We start from the raw sequence: 15,354 nt of genomic DNA, 5'->3' as shown, positions 1-15,354 counted from the left end.
CGAATAATTTGCGTTCTTCTGACGCGTTCCGTTAGAGTGTTCCACCTGGACGACGTTATTACGCGCGGATCGATGCGAACGAGCTGCACTTTCATTCATTGATCCTTTCGCAGTGTAACCACGAGAGAGGTTCGAGAATGAAAATGAGTTCAACGAGCAAGTCTTGCTCATTTATGGGTAAAGAAAAAGTTACGATATACAAAGACTCGCGTTAGCATTCGCGCATTAGTAGGCACGTTTTCTAAATATATTATGCGTTACATGAAATGTTTTGAAATTTCATTGTCATTGTTACGAGACTCGGGCATTGTGATTATATTGAAGTAAAATGTGAAACAAACATTATAATATACATATATTAGGAGTATTTGACATATGTATCTATGAATTTTGTAGAGATTACAAAAAAATTTAAGCAATCAATTATCCATTATACGAACAAGTCTCAATACGGAGCTCAATTTTAATACTTATTACTTGTTTTAATTTTCTTTGTAATATATATTTGCAATAAATATCCTTCTGTATATAATAATGTAATTCTATATGTAATAATTTCTATATGCATATGTATGTTTCCAGATTGGTTTCGTATTTTATCATAGCTGTGTTTCCTTACAATGTCAATGAAAACATGCTATATAATTTTATAAGTTAGTGTAGCTGGCCTAGTTGTGCGCTGTGTTTGATAGGATAAACGATAAAATAATAAAACGTTGCCCGAGAAAAAATTACTGTTCTTAGGAATTACATAGAACAGAAAGAAATGACTTTTCCCCATTTATTTTTTCGAATTAGTGCAGATCACGTTAAAATCATTTTCCTGTCCATCTATTTTCAATATCTCCAATATCTCGTATTTAAATCTCGAAATGGAATTATGGTTTTAAATTGAGATCTGTAAAAAATTGTCTCTACTATGTTCGATCACTGTATGACGTATTTAACGAACCAATCAATGTGTGTATTGATTAAAGATTTCATATAGTGGATTATTCGATTTATACGTTATCTTCGGATTTATAAAATGTGAAATATAGGCTCGTGAAAAGCATAGAAAACTGTTATGTCTATATCGCATGTGTTATATGAAATATTTTAGTATTTCATTAACACAATGAGATACGATTGTCACGATTATATTGATATATTTTGAAATCATTTTGAAAATGTGTATAGAAATTACAAGATATTTACTGCAAGTACATACGTATTTTGTAGATATAACACAAATATTTAGACCGTCGATAATCAAATATATTAATAAACCTCGGTATTCAGTGTGACCATCTTTAACGTTTATTACGTTTATAACGTTTATTAAGTTATATGTTTAAAACGACTATTCATGCTAATGCGAATTTCTCGTTAAATATATGTTTGCAGTAAATATGTTCTAATTTCTATGTAGCTACATTTTCAAATTTTATCAATATAATCATGATAATCGAGGCTCACAATAGCGCTAATAAAATTTCGGAACGTTTTTTGTAACACATAGCGTAGGATCACAGAACGCTATATGTTTCATAGAGAGTTTCATAAAGCGCGCTCGTTTACCGATGCCAGAACGTGATTGGTCGAAAGATGATAGGCGGAAGAAGCAGTCGGCAGAGTTTTAAGCGAGCGAACGCACCTCGTACGGTTATCGTATTTTATTTTTATTTCCAAGATACTTGTGTTCAGTTCGAGCATCGTATCTCTGTGTTTACCAAATCACATTTACGTCTGAACTAGTGCTTTTACTACAGGAAAAGATACATATTGCAGAATATATTCGTATTGTGTTGCACAACCTGCATACAAGTGTTCGAATACCTTCGTGAGCGAATTTTCTGAATCGATAGGAAGTATACGATTATCGACGTGGTAAGACATCCGAAGGATATTTACATTAAATAATGTAAACGTAAATACGCTTCGTTTCGTCCTCGACTCGGTCGCTCAAGGCGAACTTCGAGTCGTGTATACGAGAGGTTAGTCGTGTTTTGTCTCGCGTTTCGGCAACATCGTACCATGATATGCCTCGTGTCGCGTGTAGCAAGTATACATAAGTGTTTCGCTTCTCATTTCTCATTCAATGCGCTTAGAATCTTACACGCGAGTCTTACCAACTATAACTTGCATTGTATAGTGGTGATCGTGTTTAATATGCGAACCGTTTACGTCACTGGCCTCGGTATGTGTTTTGTGAAGTCTGAGGGACTTATCAAGAGAGAGACCAGATCCTTGTTGTCTACGATGCTTTAGAGGGAATTATCGACAAGCAGATTCGCATACAAAGGTAAGGCAAGAAATTGAATGCAAATACCGGTGCGAGTTACTCGATCGTCGCGTAATTAACAAAGTCGGCGTTAAATTATTCTGTTGTATAAGTTTTTGACGGAAATATTAGATTGTTGGATATGAGATGTCGTTTCTTCACATAACCTTAATCGCAGTTTCCTCGAAGCATAAGTAAATTTTATCGATATTTTTGTATGACAGTGTATTCCACCAATGATAAACTAATTATATTGTTATAGGTTTATAGGAATTCATTATTTTTAAAAGTATATTTTCTCTTGGAATAGAACTCTGTTTAAAAAATTATTTACAGTCAGAATAGAGGATTTTTTTAACTGGTCCAAAATGCTAAATATGTGTCTTGAAGAACTTTCGCCTCAGCTTTCCTAAATTTTAGTTCGTGTAATAAAAATCATATAAGCATTTTGGTTTAAAATACTCACTTTAGTATTCTAAATTAAAATACTGAAAACTGTATATTATTATATTTTTATTGCAAATGCTCTTAACACTATGTATGTGATTTATAATAAATATCCTCTTTCTTATGTAAATTTCAAAGAAAAGACATTTCATATGCACATGTCCTATAACGCGAAAGTAATGAGATATCGCTTGCAATACGCGTTAAATACCGTCGTATAAAGTATAAAATAAATTGAATAAAATTTTAGATTTTCTTTTTAGAAACCTAATATTATTTCGTGTTCATGTATGCATAGGAAAGTTAATGCGTATAACTTCGTTTATATGAATGAAATTTTAATTAATTCTTGTTTAAATGAATCCGTGTTGATGAAATCCACTTATCTGAACGTCCTTTTGTATTATATGAATTCCAATAATATAAATGCTTATTGCTAGACACAAAAACGCAGCTCTAATAAAGTTATGGAATGAGATTAAAAAGATGTATATAAATAAATAAATAAATACATATATTTATATAATATACATTTTAAAGATTTCCTTCTAAACTAGTATAATCTATGGTCGGCTGTAAAAGTATTTCAATAATGTATTACGATATATGCGTAAAAATTTTCTAAGTTGTCGAACACTCGTAAACCAGTACATATTTACATAATTCTCACATGACGCAGTTTCATACAACAAAAACATCCTTTGCCTTGAATGGGCATCTCCCATCATATTTATATCTCGGCGTAAACAAAGTTCGTTCTCTTCGAATAACAACATTCCATCACAAGAAGTAAAATTCACTCGTTGATTCACCAATCTTTTGTTTTTATTTTACAATACGCGGCTTTCAGAAATTCATCTATAGTTTGTAGTCCGTTCTATCTACTTTGTACACACATACATCCACAGTAAGCAATTCTGAACAGTTCGTCATAGCAAAGCGGGCCAAGTTTTCCTTATCGCAACTTCGTTACATTCGGTTTATATCGTGGCTTTTGCACCGCGTGACCGCAACACATCACATGGTTGAGAAGCGTAAAACGGATTTACCATGGAAAATCTTTTTGGAGTCACGGTTGACAATAATACGATCCGCCAGAGAAAACACGACCATTTCGCTGCCTGTTTATCCGCGCCTTTGATGTCTACCAATTTGCGCGAATCGAATTTGTCGCGAATCCTCACATCCCCTCTGGGAGGAAAGACATTCCTAGAAAGTTAGTTCTTTTACACATCTTGCTGCATCCCTAGGGAATTTTTGACTTGTACAGTAAATCCACATTTGATCGTCGTGCAAAAAGAATTGAATTTTTGTACAGTAAATCCACCGACGATTTTCAACTCGTCATCGTTTTATAAGTTAGATGATAAATCAGCTGCATCAAAGAATTCTTTGGACAATATATTAATGATGCTATAACACCACATCGTCTATTTGTCATTCAATTGATTTCATCCGTTCACATAGACCTTGCGTCATTATCACACTGCGTTTCGCGTCATATTTTTGGTATTTTATTTTTAGTAACATTTAATAGTAGATAATTAAGATAGTATAGCATACAAGACAATTGAAAGAAACGTTTGAGATATTTGAATTTTTAAGTGCCAGTATTTAACAAACGTAATTTGTATTGTGAAGTTTCGTCCTATTTTGACTTGTAGAGACATCCTTTAAATTTTCTCCCATTTGTTACCGTACGCGATATCCACGATTTCAAGATTCTAGAATCTACCCCTGGCGAATACAGAGATTTAACTGTAGACAAAGGTGCTACTGGTTTATTCATAAATTTGTCGCAGAATATTTCTCGCTTATTCGTGATTTCTCTTCGTCGAGAGCATCGAAGGGTGCCTTCTCTATGCGAAACGGACGAGCGATTTTTGAAACGGTTTGAAACACGAGCGTTTTAGAGTTCGTGGAGAATGTCGACTGTCGAGAAGTCGTGGAAGTCAGCGACAATAAATCATGAATATTAAAGGAAGAAGCGCCGCTGGATTTTCCTCCCGGTACTCGTCCTTCTGATAAGATTATATTCAAAGGGAAAAAGGATACGAAACTTGGGGCGGATTGAGGGTACAGATAAATTAAAACCCGCCTGCATAGGTAGACAGCTCCATAATTTAAATGCAAATCAGTTTTTAGTCAATCGGAGAGAGGTGCCGTTCGTTTAGCCGACTCTGTACGTCTCAGCGTAGTGCGACTTCTTTCTTCCTTTCTTCGCCACTCTTCTTCACAACTTCCTTCTTAGTGAAACGGAACAAGGAAAAAAAAATAAGAGAGGAGAATAAAGTAATCGCTGCCGACGACTATCGCGGTGATTTGCATATTGCAATTTCAATCGGGACCGCCGCGTGGCGAAAAAATGCAATTAAGGCCGTTCGGTGATGGAAATTAAGTCAAGATTACGGTTTCTTACATAACGGAGTTTTCTTTATTAATTCGATTCGCGATAACTTATCCGAACGTCAATCATTATGATGGTCACAATACGCGTCTGCTAAAATACGAAGCTTTGAATAAGCACACAAAAGAACAGCATGCGCGTTCGAATCGATCCAAAGGACTTACCGAAAGCCTCGAATCTATTGCGACAAGTTTTACAACCCGTGAACAGTCTCATATATTCATTCGTCTCTAGAATATCTACAAATCCAGGCTCGTCTACTCGTAGAAATATGACCAGATAAATATGACCTGATATTTATTACGACGAGAAAAGTATCGTGGAAAATGACCGGTGAATGGTTGGATCTTGTTCTGTCGCGAAACTACTTATTTCAGCGACGAGTTCCAACGTAGGGTTGATTCGGTTTGCCAGGAAAGCTCGTGGCGCGCGTGTTCTATCCGACGGATTCATGAAATCGATAAAGAAGAAGAGGACACGGAAAAGAACACACTTTCGAGCAATCCTGTTTCCAGCGTCCATCGAATTTCCAGTTCCAGCTCGTAGCCAGTTCGAGATACAGACGCAGAAGGGGGGAATCAAAATGAGCGGTGGAAAACCGGTCGACCGTCGCTCGTGATGGCCCTGATGGAAATTCCGACGAGACGAGAAAAGGGTGGACGAGCTACCGTAGAAACGATGCCCGTTGGAAAATGGGAATGGAGAACCGAATTGATTGGGGATCTCGCAACCAATCCTTTCTTTCTTTTCTTCTCCGTTTATTCCGTTTGTTTCGATCTGTTTCTTCTATCCTTACGATGGGTCGTTTAATTTTCACCGTATAATTTCACATGACGGACGCGGAAGCTATTAAACAAAACACCGAGAGAACAGGCGCGTGATAATTAAGAGACACAACCTTGTGTCTGCCACCCGGTAGACGCAACAGACCAATGACACTGTTTATCTACAAAAGCAAAACGAGGCGGTTTGCTTGGCAGAGACGAGGCTCCGTTGGAGCGTGGGCTGTGGCTCTGTTGCGTTTAAACACGATATCTGTTGCCGGGTAAACGCCGCGATCCTCCAATGTTTTTGCTTTGTCCAGTTTAACGCTAGAATTTTAATGGGGTCACAGTTTACGGAAAATAGTAGGTTTTTCGAAACTAAAACGTGTTAGACGATGCTATGCTATCCGTCGTTTGTAACACGTTAGGCAGGCTTGTGCTTTTTGTCCCTTGGAACAAATGATCCGGTAACAAAGTATCGAATCGAGCATTCAACCGATGAAAGCTTCGAAATTTTCAGCGTTCGAGGCTACAGTCTCTGCGTAGATGAAACAAAAACGCGTACAGACAATAGTATAATTAATAGCGGGGACAATAAATGTTTTATAATTTCGCGAGAATAAAGAACGAAACGTAATGGTGTAGTTAATAGCTAGGTCTCGCGTATATTCGCAAAACAACGCGGTGTTCGAACGGTACTGTGTTACTCGTCGCTTTCTTCTGAAAATCCCATCGAATCGGTTTAATTCGCTTTTAAAAGTAAATCCTTCCACAAAATACGCCCTCCATGGTAAAACAAAGACACCGTATTACGGGATCGAAATACGATGGGGAGGAGGGAAAAAAAAAAAAAAGGAATAAAACATGTGCGTTGATCGACGCGCGATCAACTATTCCGATCGTATCGCGGACACGTACAAAAATTCGCCCCTGGACGTTCGATTGATGGACCGATTAAATATCTGATCGGATATGCGTCAGTTATCGAGCGGGCCTCGAAATGTGAATTGCCAACAATCTTGCCCGCTTCGAATACGCTTGTTCGTGTATTTGCACGGGAACGCGTTAAATGTATAAAATCCAGCGAATAACATGATTGAAAGGTAGATAAAAATCGTAGAACCAGTTTTTATACACGAATAATTCATTTTATGTAATTAAGTATGTATTTAAACATATGTATTTCATGTAATCAATTGTACAGAATTATGTAATTAATCGAAGATTCACAGATTGTAGCCAGATTACCAGATTAATGTACAGAACACGATAATTTTTTAAATTGAAGTAACGCGTAATTATATAATTTCATATGAAATTATACGATCGATATAGCGTAAAATCGTTTCTTTTATCTCGGAGGATCTCAATTATATCCTCTAATAACGTCAAGCCGAAGAAAGAAACGCCAGTTTATCATCGTGATTTGTTCGTTATATCTATATATATAATCTTCACACGGAGTTTCCCGATTTCTAGAAACCCAAGACGGTTTCGAATTCGCGAATAAAGAAGAGCCAATCGATAGAACTTTTCTTTTTAATCTGATACTTCGTAATCCGTTCTCCTTGACGCGATACCGGTGTCTGCGCAACAACTTTCTTCCATTTCGTCGCAAGTTCTTCAATTCTGGCTTGATTGGATTAAAAGGTTACATACCACTATGACAAAGGGAGAAAAAGCAACGAGGGAAAGGGGGTAGAAGGTAAATAAATAAACATAGAGGTGGTACAAACAGCAGTGTGTACCAGTGCGATTTCAATAGGTACTATTCTTGTCCGCAGTAATGTCGTGGCGTGCGTCGCACCGCGTATTCGCGATCGTTTTGTTTTTTTCATCGATCACTCGACAATAGCACAGGGGAATATCGATGAAGCTGCATAGCTCGGTTGATCGGTTCGGATGAATCGTGTCAAAAGTTTTTTTCGCATGCCCGCAAAAATCGAATATCCCGGCGTTAGGCTGGAGTTTGTAGTTTCGCGCGAGTGCACATTGGTCTCTTCACTCGCGCACATATACATATTTTGGGTCGAGGCTGGGTCGAGGCTCGTTCGTTGTTCATGCACCCTGTGTACCTTCTCTTCTTCCTCTGGTCTTTTTTTCCTTTTTTTTTCCTTTTCTTTTTCTTCTTTTTCGAAATCGTTACTGTTGTTGTTTTCGTTCGTTGTATTGTTTCGCTTTAATGAAAGAATAAAAAACGCGGAAAGAATTTGGTTGCGATAAGGTCAAGCGTGACGTTGTAATGGCATCGCGTCGAACGAAAAAATAAAAAAAGGAAAAAAAAAGAGAGAAAAGGAGCAAAAGAGAAAGGGGAGAGAAAATATGCAGAAATCGCGAGCGAGTCTCGAGGGCGGTTACAGTAAGAGCACGTGGAAAGTTTTAATAACGTCGTTGCAGGGTCCGTTGGAAGACGCGAACTGAAAGGTTGAATTGTAGCCGGTTGGTTCCTTTGATCTGCCGCGAAATTGCGCGCACTATTTGTCCAATCTCATTAGTCGTTCGGTCGACTACAGTTTTAATGACTTTTTAATTCGAAGCTGACATTAATTCGAGGCGAATATTAAAATCCCTTCGATGCCAGAGAACGCCAGCCTCCGGAGAACAAGGGGCAGATGGAACTTTTCCAACGAAACTTTTGACTCGGATAGCACATGGTTCGTCGCCTGAAAGTGATTCTCCATCGTCCCCTTCTCTTTCTTCCTTTCTTTCTTTTTCTGTGTCCGTTTTCTGCTCTCGACGAATCGTCGCTGAATACGACAAAAATATGGTAGGATGAGCTATTATTGCCTCTCGGTGATAAGTTTCTTTCTCCTCTTCCCTGGAGTAGAGCACGATATTGCTTCACCTGGATCGCTCGACGAATATCCGTGAAAATATGTCCTGTAACGACACTCTGGCCCTCGCGTTGGCTCGACGGACAATAACAAGGGTTGGAAGTATCCTGTGGGACACCGAGCATCTATTTCGAGAGTGCAAAACTTTGTAGAGGAGTTTGTGTTCCGTTTCCTCTTGTTCTCTGCTTCCCCTCTCTTTCTCTCTCTTTCTCTCTCTTTCTAACTTTTTTTCACATCTCGCTTTCTCTCTCGACCTTTTTGGCCTCATTGTACGATACATAGTACGATACATCTTCGCTTTTCAAGCGAGTTAAACCGGCCGAGAATGGAGAGGGTGGCAACTTTGTCGCGCTAATTCTATGGCATATGTTTAACGCGAGTTGTACCCTTATGGGGTTATGTGTCGCTTGTTCCGTGCGGTGAGACCCGAGCTTTGGGAGTTGCGCCCCAGTTTGGTCGCAAGTGGAAATCCGTCAGACAAATGGCCGAAATTTGAAGAATTTATGGATTCAGGGAATTCTATTAAATTTTCTGAAACGCGGCATCATGCTCGAGTCTGTATGCCGATTCAGTTTGAAACAAGGAGAGACTATAAAGAGGGGAGACCATCAGAAACTTTGGTCCCTTTGTCTCGCAAGGGTATACGTTTTTAAAAGCGGTATGTATAACAGTAATTTTGTTGAGGTTACGTCTAGTATTTGCTTTCTTCCGTCGTACTTGCGTTTAATGTAAAAGAAAGCTCGCTGCTTTCAACGAGATTTCTTTATTATTTATGTTATAACGTGGCCCTACCAAAATTTGATGCGAATCACGTATTACGTCTTTCGTATTTCTTCGTCAACCTCCATTTTTCAAACGGAGTTTTTACTTCAGTTAGAAAACAGGAACGACTCTTGAATCGTTGACTCGTATCACTGTACGAAGTAGTGAAATGCTAGTCGCGAACGCCCTTTGCGTTTCCTGTTTTCGGCATTTCACAAAACCGACAGACTCGTTTGCGTGGTTAAAAAACTGTCGAGTTCACTGTGTTACCGGGCGTGATGACGTTTAACGAACATGTTTCTCTTCTGACTATCCGACCCGACATCGCAATCTTCGAACATAGTTCTTTGACGTGAAAGATCACGTCTACCGGTGCGCAAACTGCAGATAACCGGCGTTCCTGGATCTTTCTTCCTTTTCTCTTTTCTTTAATTAAAAAGTCTTCTGATCTCCAGTGAAGTGGGGAGCGACAAAGAAACGAGGTCGCGTATAATAAAGGAGAGCGTGTAACGCGTGGTGAAATCTGTAACCAGTGGAATCTGTCACGATTCGATTATCGTCGACAATTTGCCATCAGATACTTTGATCTCTTTTTAAGACTGTCTCATTTAAGTCACTTTCGTGTCCTTGGTCGTGTAATAGGTGACGCTAATTGATTATCCGAGAAGAAGATACAGCCACGTTTAGATTACATCGTTATACCACGATGTCTAACTTTAACAGTACGCTAATCCGGTGATCTTCAAACTCTTTCGGTTCGCAACGTCCAAAATCTGAACAACTATTTATCTGATAGTTACAGCGCGCAGTTGACACGTCATTTCTATCATTGCATCGAAAAAATCTGATCTTTCATCTAAATTCGTTACAAATATCGAAATACATTGGAATATTGAAATACGGAAATCACAGTTTTGGAACTACCGCGTCAATTCATCAAAGTTTCCAATACTGCGAGGAAAACTAATGTATACAATTAGAAAAAGAAACGCGACGAAAGATAGGTACAATTTATACACACGAAATTCTCGGCGAGGACGATTCTCAATCTTCGTCGGCTGGCACGAGCGACACCGTTCAGCCAGGGTGCTGAATCCGGTGATTTATGAGCCGGTATTTAAATAAATTAATGGTCGGGCGGGACACGTGAATGCTTATCGGCTGTATCGTGCCATAGTGATTCGTATGCATGGGAAATCAAGGCGGTTGCAACAGGGGGAACGAGGGAAAAAGAAAGGAAGAATCGCGGTCGAGCTGACACGGTTTGTCCTAAATACGAGGAAACTGCGTTGGCATGATGGTACACGTGTCCCAGGTGAACGTAAGTGGCCACGAAGTCTCCGAGTTTCTGCCGGTTTTCGCTTCTGGAATTCGTTCACGCGACGTTAATTTTCTTCGTAGAAAAGTATGTTACGGCGAGGTGAGGAAAACGAACCCCGTAAGAAAGGAAATATGAAGTGCACACACCGGACCTGGCTTGAAATTGATGAAGCAGGGGATGAAAAAGATACCTACGCCAGTGTTCGCGGCTTGTTCTACTCTTTGTCCACCGCGCCGAATCACTTATCCTCTCCCCAAACTTCCTCGTCCCTCCGGTAACCAATGAAAACGTCGTTTCAATCTACCGTTAAGGAAGAAGAATTACGTTGCTCGCGATAAAATATTTCTATTATCTCGTAGTCGGTTTCTTTTGTGGCAGTGGTGATAACGGAAAAATTATAATGTGTGGGAAATACATTGGTTGGAACGATGTTGTTGGTCTAAGCAGAAGGAAAAGTACGAAGTATTTCTTGATTGATTTTTTTACTGATAGTTTTTTCATGGTAGGTTCGAAATGTATAGTGTTTGAATTGGTAATCTGGAGCGTGAGAAGATTCAGTTAACGAAACCGCTGGAACAAAAATCGGATTCTCGTTTGAAGAATAAGCGGTACACAACTTGACCTACATTCTCTGAATTATCTTATAATTAGATTTTCTCGTTTCGAGTTTTGGTTGTAAAAAGGTTCAAAGTCTGGATTATATTGCATTGGTAATTAACTACTACATTGTACGTGTATGTACACATACTCTTCAGGATAAGACGACTAAATCCAAAGAATATAAATATATTAAATATATTATATATGATATATTTGATATGATGATGATATATATGATATATTTAAATATTTGAAATATTTTTTATATAGATCCATTTCATAGATCCATTTTAATGGATGAAAATGAATGGAATTGATTAAGGTTCACCTGTTGTTACCTCTCTTTCTGACGTCGCTCGATATAACGAAATTTCAGTCCACCAGATCAGTTTCTCGTTTCGTTATACGGATTAGATTAGTCTCTTCTTATCGTTGGTTATATTAATGATACTGCAAGGATGTGCATAAGTTACCCTCTCACGACACCGTGTCACGTACTTTAAATGCAAGAAGGTTTGTTAACCGCGACACAGCACAGCCGAGGGAAAACGCGACCACGACACGGCCGGCACACGGGTTAAGCTGACGCTCGTATAATTCCATCACGTTCCCAGGCGGAAACTGGAATTTGATTTTCTTGATATTTTGTAAGGCGCCGAGTCACCATCGTGCGACTGCCGCGTGACTAACAACGTTAAAAACTGAACCATGCCGAGTGCTCGAGATTTAATTACATAACGCGTTAATCCAGAATAGAATGTTGAAAATACGACATAAAGAGAACGGAGCTATTCAATTAGAAAAGTTAAGCTGGTTGGAAGTTTACGTCGCGTTGAACTTTCGATAAGCTTACGTTTTTAATGAGTATGTTCTACGTATTTAATAATTGTGATGTTCTTGAAGCGACCATCGCTAGAAATGACCAATGCATGATTTCTCATGGAAATTTTAATGAAGATTTACTTCTTCCCTTGTATCATATATATTCCCATATACATACAATTTATTTGGAATATTTTAATTAATTTTTATGAATAAATTTTTACAGCTTAGTCGTTGATAGTTGAAGACAAATATAAAGACAAATTAGCAGAGTCAGCAGGTAGTCCTTCTGCACAGTAATAAGACGAGAAATGAAAAGACCTGCCGAGAAATCTGAAATATTACCGCGTAGGTGTTGTTTGCAGGTTCACGAGCTGTCCGCTGCAGCGGCAAAGGGTAGAAAGAAATTACTCCGCGTGACAAAGTGCAAAGTGTGGCGCGCGTTACATGAGCGAGCCAGCTCGCGTCGGGGATTTCTGTGAAAATATCACCGAAACCGCATAATTAATCGTACTGAAAATAGGAAAGTGCGCGAGTGTCACCTAGATATATTCGTGCGTTCGCCGACTCTGACCGTGGAGTGCACTGCCGAGAAAATTCGGTTAGGTTCAATTAACAGTGCACACTGCTGCCTTTTCCATGCGCCGCTAAAGCTATTCTAGGCATATCGGGACGAAGTTAGATGGTAAATATAATTCTGAAAATAGGGAATCATGGAAATATTCGAGATACATAGCTGCTTTGAATGCGTGTCTCTATGCACTTGAGCGAATCGTTGTTATCCAGATCTTTCACACGGCAGGAGAAGCTAGTGCCACGCGTTTGACAAATAATTGAGATTTTTATAACAGTGGTATTTTATGCGAATAATATGTCGTACTATATCTACCCGTGAAAAAATGTCGAATATTTCGAGACTTCTATTTTATTCTATTTTACCCCGCCGCGTCGTTCTTCCGTATTCTGTCTTGCTGCTTCTGTACCTTTTGAACTGGGATGTAAAAATCAGAACAGAATTTCAATCACGCTGGTATTTCTTTGCGTTTAAATACGATTGTCGGAAAGATATGTATAAATGGAATTTTATACCTAGTATAAAAGAGTCCTGTCAGGGAGCTGTCCTCGTGTCGATGAGTAATACAGCGTAAGAGCGATTTGTAGTTTGCTATTAGTATCTAATCATTAATGCTAGAACTACCAAACTCAGATTCCAGATATTTGTTCCTGCGATTATTAGAAGTATTCGGGTGCTGCTTGTAAAATTGGTTTTGACTTTTATTGGGAGAGAAATATTTATATTTATTATACCACTGAAGTTAAGTTAAGATCACATACATTAATTTTAATTCTTTAATTAATTTCAGTTAATTAATTTTTATTTTAATTTACACTTATTCATTAAATAAATGACTCCTCGTTCCGTATTTTAAAACGAATACCACTTTTTAATTTCACACGATGTTCTCTGCAATACTTCTTCTACGCGATTTTATTTCTCTGATTGCTTTCTCAATACTAACTGTTAACGCTAATATGATGTCTTCCAAATGATACATATGATGTGTCACCGGCTTTGAATGGATTAATATAAGATCTAATCAGCAACTAGTAACCAACACGATTCATTTATACAATTTATTTGTAGTATGTGTATATTTTTGTAATGCTGAAAACATGGAGATATAAAACGCACTTCCTCTGAGTATTCTTTCTTTCTCTATTCTAAAATGTTTCTTTTAGAACTCGCACTCAGTATTCTTCCACGTCTTAATTTCAAACTATCGATTTATCCATATACATACATAACTCTAGTACGCAAAACTCAGTAGCAAAATTCATAAATAATTGGCCAAGATTCTCGTACAATTACAACGGTAATTTCCATAATTCTACTGTGACCGAGCAATTTATAGAGTTGCAAAGATGACACGATCGATCAACTCGATGGCTGACCGCGAGCCCGTGGAAAAAATATCGCGTAGAAAAGTAAAATCGAGTTATTCGTCAGAAGGTTGCACTTAATTTCTCCGAACCACTCTCGTCGCTCTTATTTATCGTTCCCTTTGAATGTCAATCTCGTTTAATTCTGATTGATCTCCACGACGAATCAATAGTCAGTATTATATCAGTAGGATTGTCTGACAAAGAATCTTCAAAGGAATTACGAAGATCGGAAAGACGGACCGCATATTATTTCGCGCCGCGACGCGACATCTTCTCTCCGAACTAATTTAATTATGCCGAGCCCGTGTGCGAACGCGGAACAAAGTGCACGGCAAAGTAGGCTCGGGGTAAGGGGTAGGCTACAAAATCCTTTTAATTGATCCACTGCTTTTCCCCTCCGATGAATCTTCTGAAGCTTTACCGTCATGGAATAAGAGATTCATTTGTATTTCACTGATCAAACTCAATGAAACACCTCTTCTATTGCTCGATATTTCAAACGGATGATCCTCGAAAACGCAGCCTCGATATGTCAGTTTCCCGATTCAGTTTCATTAATCACTCGAAGGCTGGCCATGAATTCGCATGATTCGGCGCAAATAACTAAGTATGCTGGTGTCAGTGTAATAAACAGATCTGGATTAATAAAAAGTAACTTTAAGGCTCGGTACAGCCGAGTGATTCGCTCTAGTGTCACCGTCGCTTTTGCGCGTCTAATCTTTGAGTCGATGCAAACGAGCGGTTTGCGTTAATTTGCCGCCACCTTTTGCGTTTCCGTGCAAACCGCTTCCTAATATTCTATGGTGTCCTACAATGAAAATTGCCGCGACGGTGACGATACCGCAAACCACTCATCTACACCGGCCCTAAGAATGCTTTGTTGGAAACATTTCCTACGAAGACATCGACTTTCCAAAGCTTCCCGCGTCTACGTTAATTACGTGTTTCCGTTGCTTTTAGTTGCATCGATTAGTATGGTTCCGTTTGATCGAGCATCTTGCCTGGAGATTCCATAGACGCTACGCAAATATGAGACAATATAATTTACAAGTTAATTACACCTTCGTACATCACCGCTTGGCTAACCGGTAATTAATAATTGCTTGATCAAAGCGGCGCGATCGAGCAGGTAGCCTCCTTGTTGACACTTCCGTAACTGTAACCGTAACTTGCCTCGATTGCCTCTTTCC

The 15,354-nt window shown here is 38.7% G+C and overlaps 1 protein-coding gene across 6 annotated transcripts in view; it reads left to right on the top strand.

Moving 5' to 3' along the window:
• The window catches only part of LOC139989363 (putative receptor-type tyrosine-protein phosphatase mosPTP-1), a 419,667-nt gene that overhangs the window by 193,005 nt on the left and 211,308 nt on the right, over positions 1-15,354 (top strand). The window contains exon 1 of one of the 6 annotated variants that reach the window (XM_072007640.1): positions 1,991-2,284. The exons of 4 other annotated variants lie outside the window; for them this stretch is intronic. The gene's annotated coding sequence lies outside the window, so the exon portion shown is untranslated. Of the gene's footprint in view, positions 1-1,990; positions 2,314-15,354 lie in introns of those variants that run through there. One more of the 6 variants, XM_072007641.1, reaches the window with a different exon arrangement.

This window comes from Bombus fervidus, chromosome 7, assembly GCF_041682495.2.
Source record: "Bombus fervidus isolate BK054 chromosome 7, iyBomFerv1, whole genome shotgun sequence".
Classification (NCBI taxonomy): Eukaryota; Metazoa; Arthropoda; class Insecta; order Hymenoptera; family Apidae; genus Bombus; species Bombus fervidus.
The sequence above is the reverse complement of the archived record's forward strand: the minus strand, read 5'-3'. Positions and strand labels throughout refer to the sequence as shown.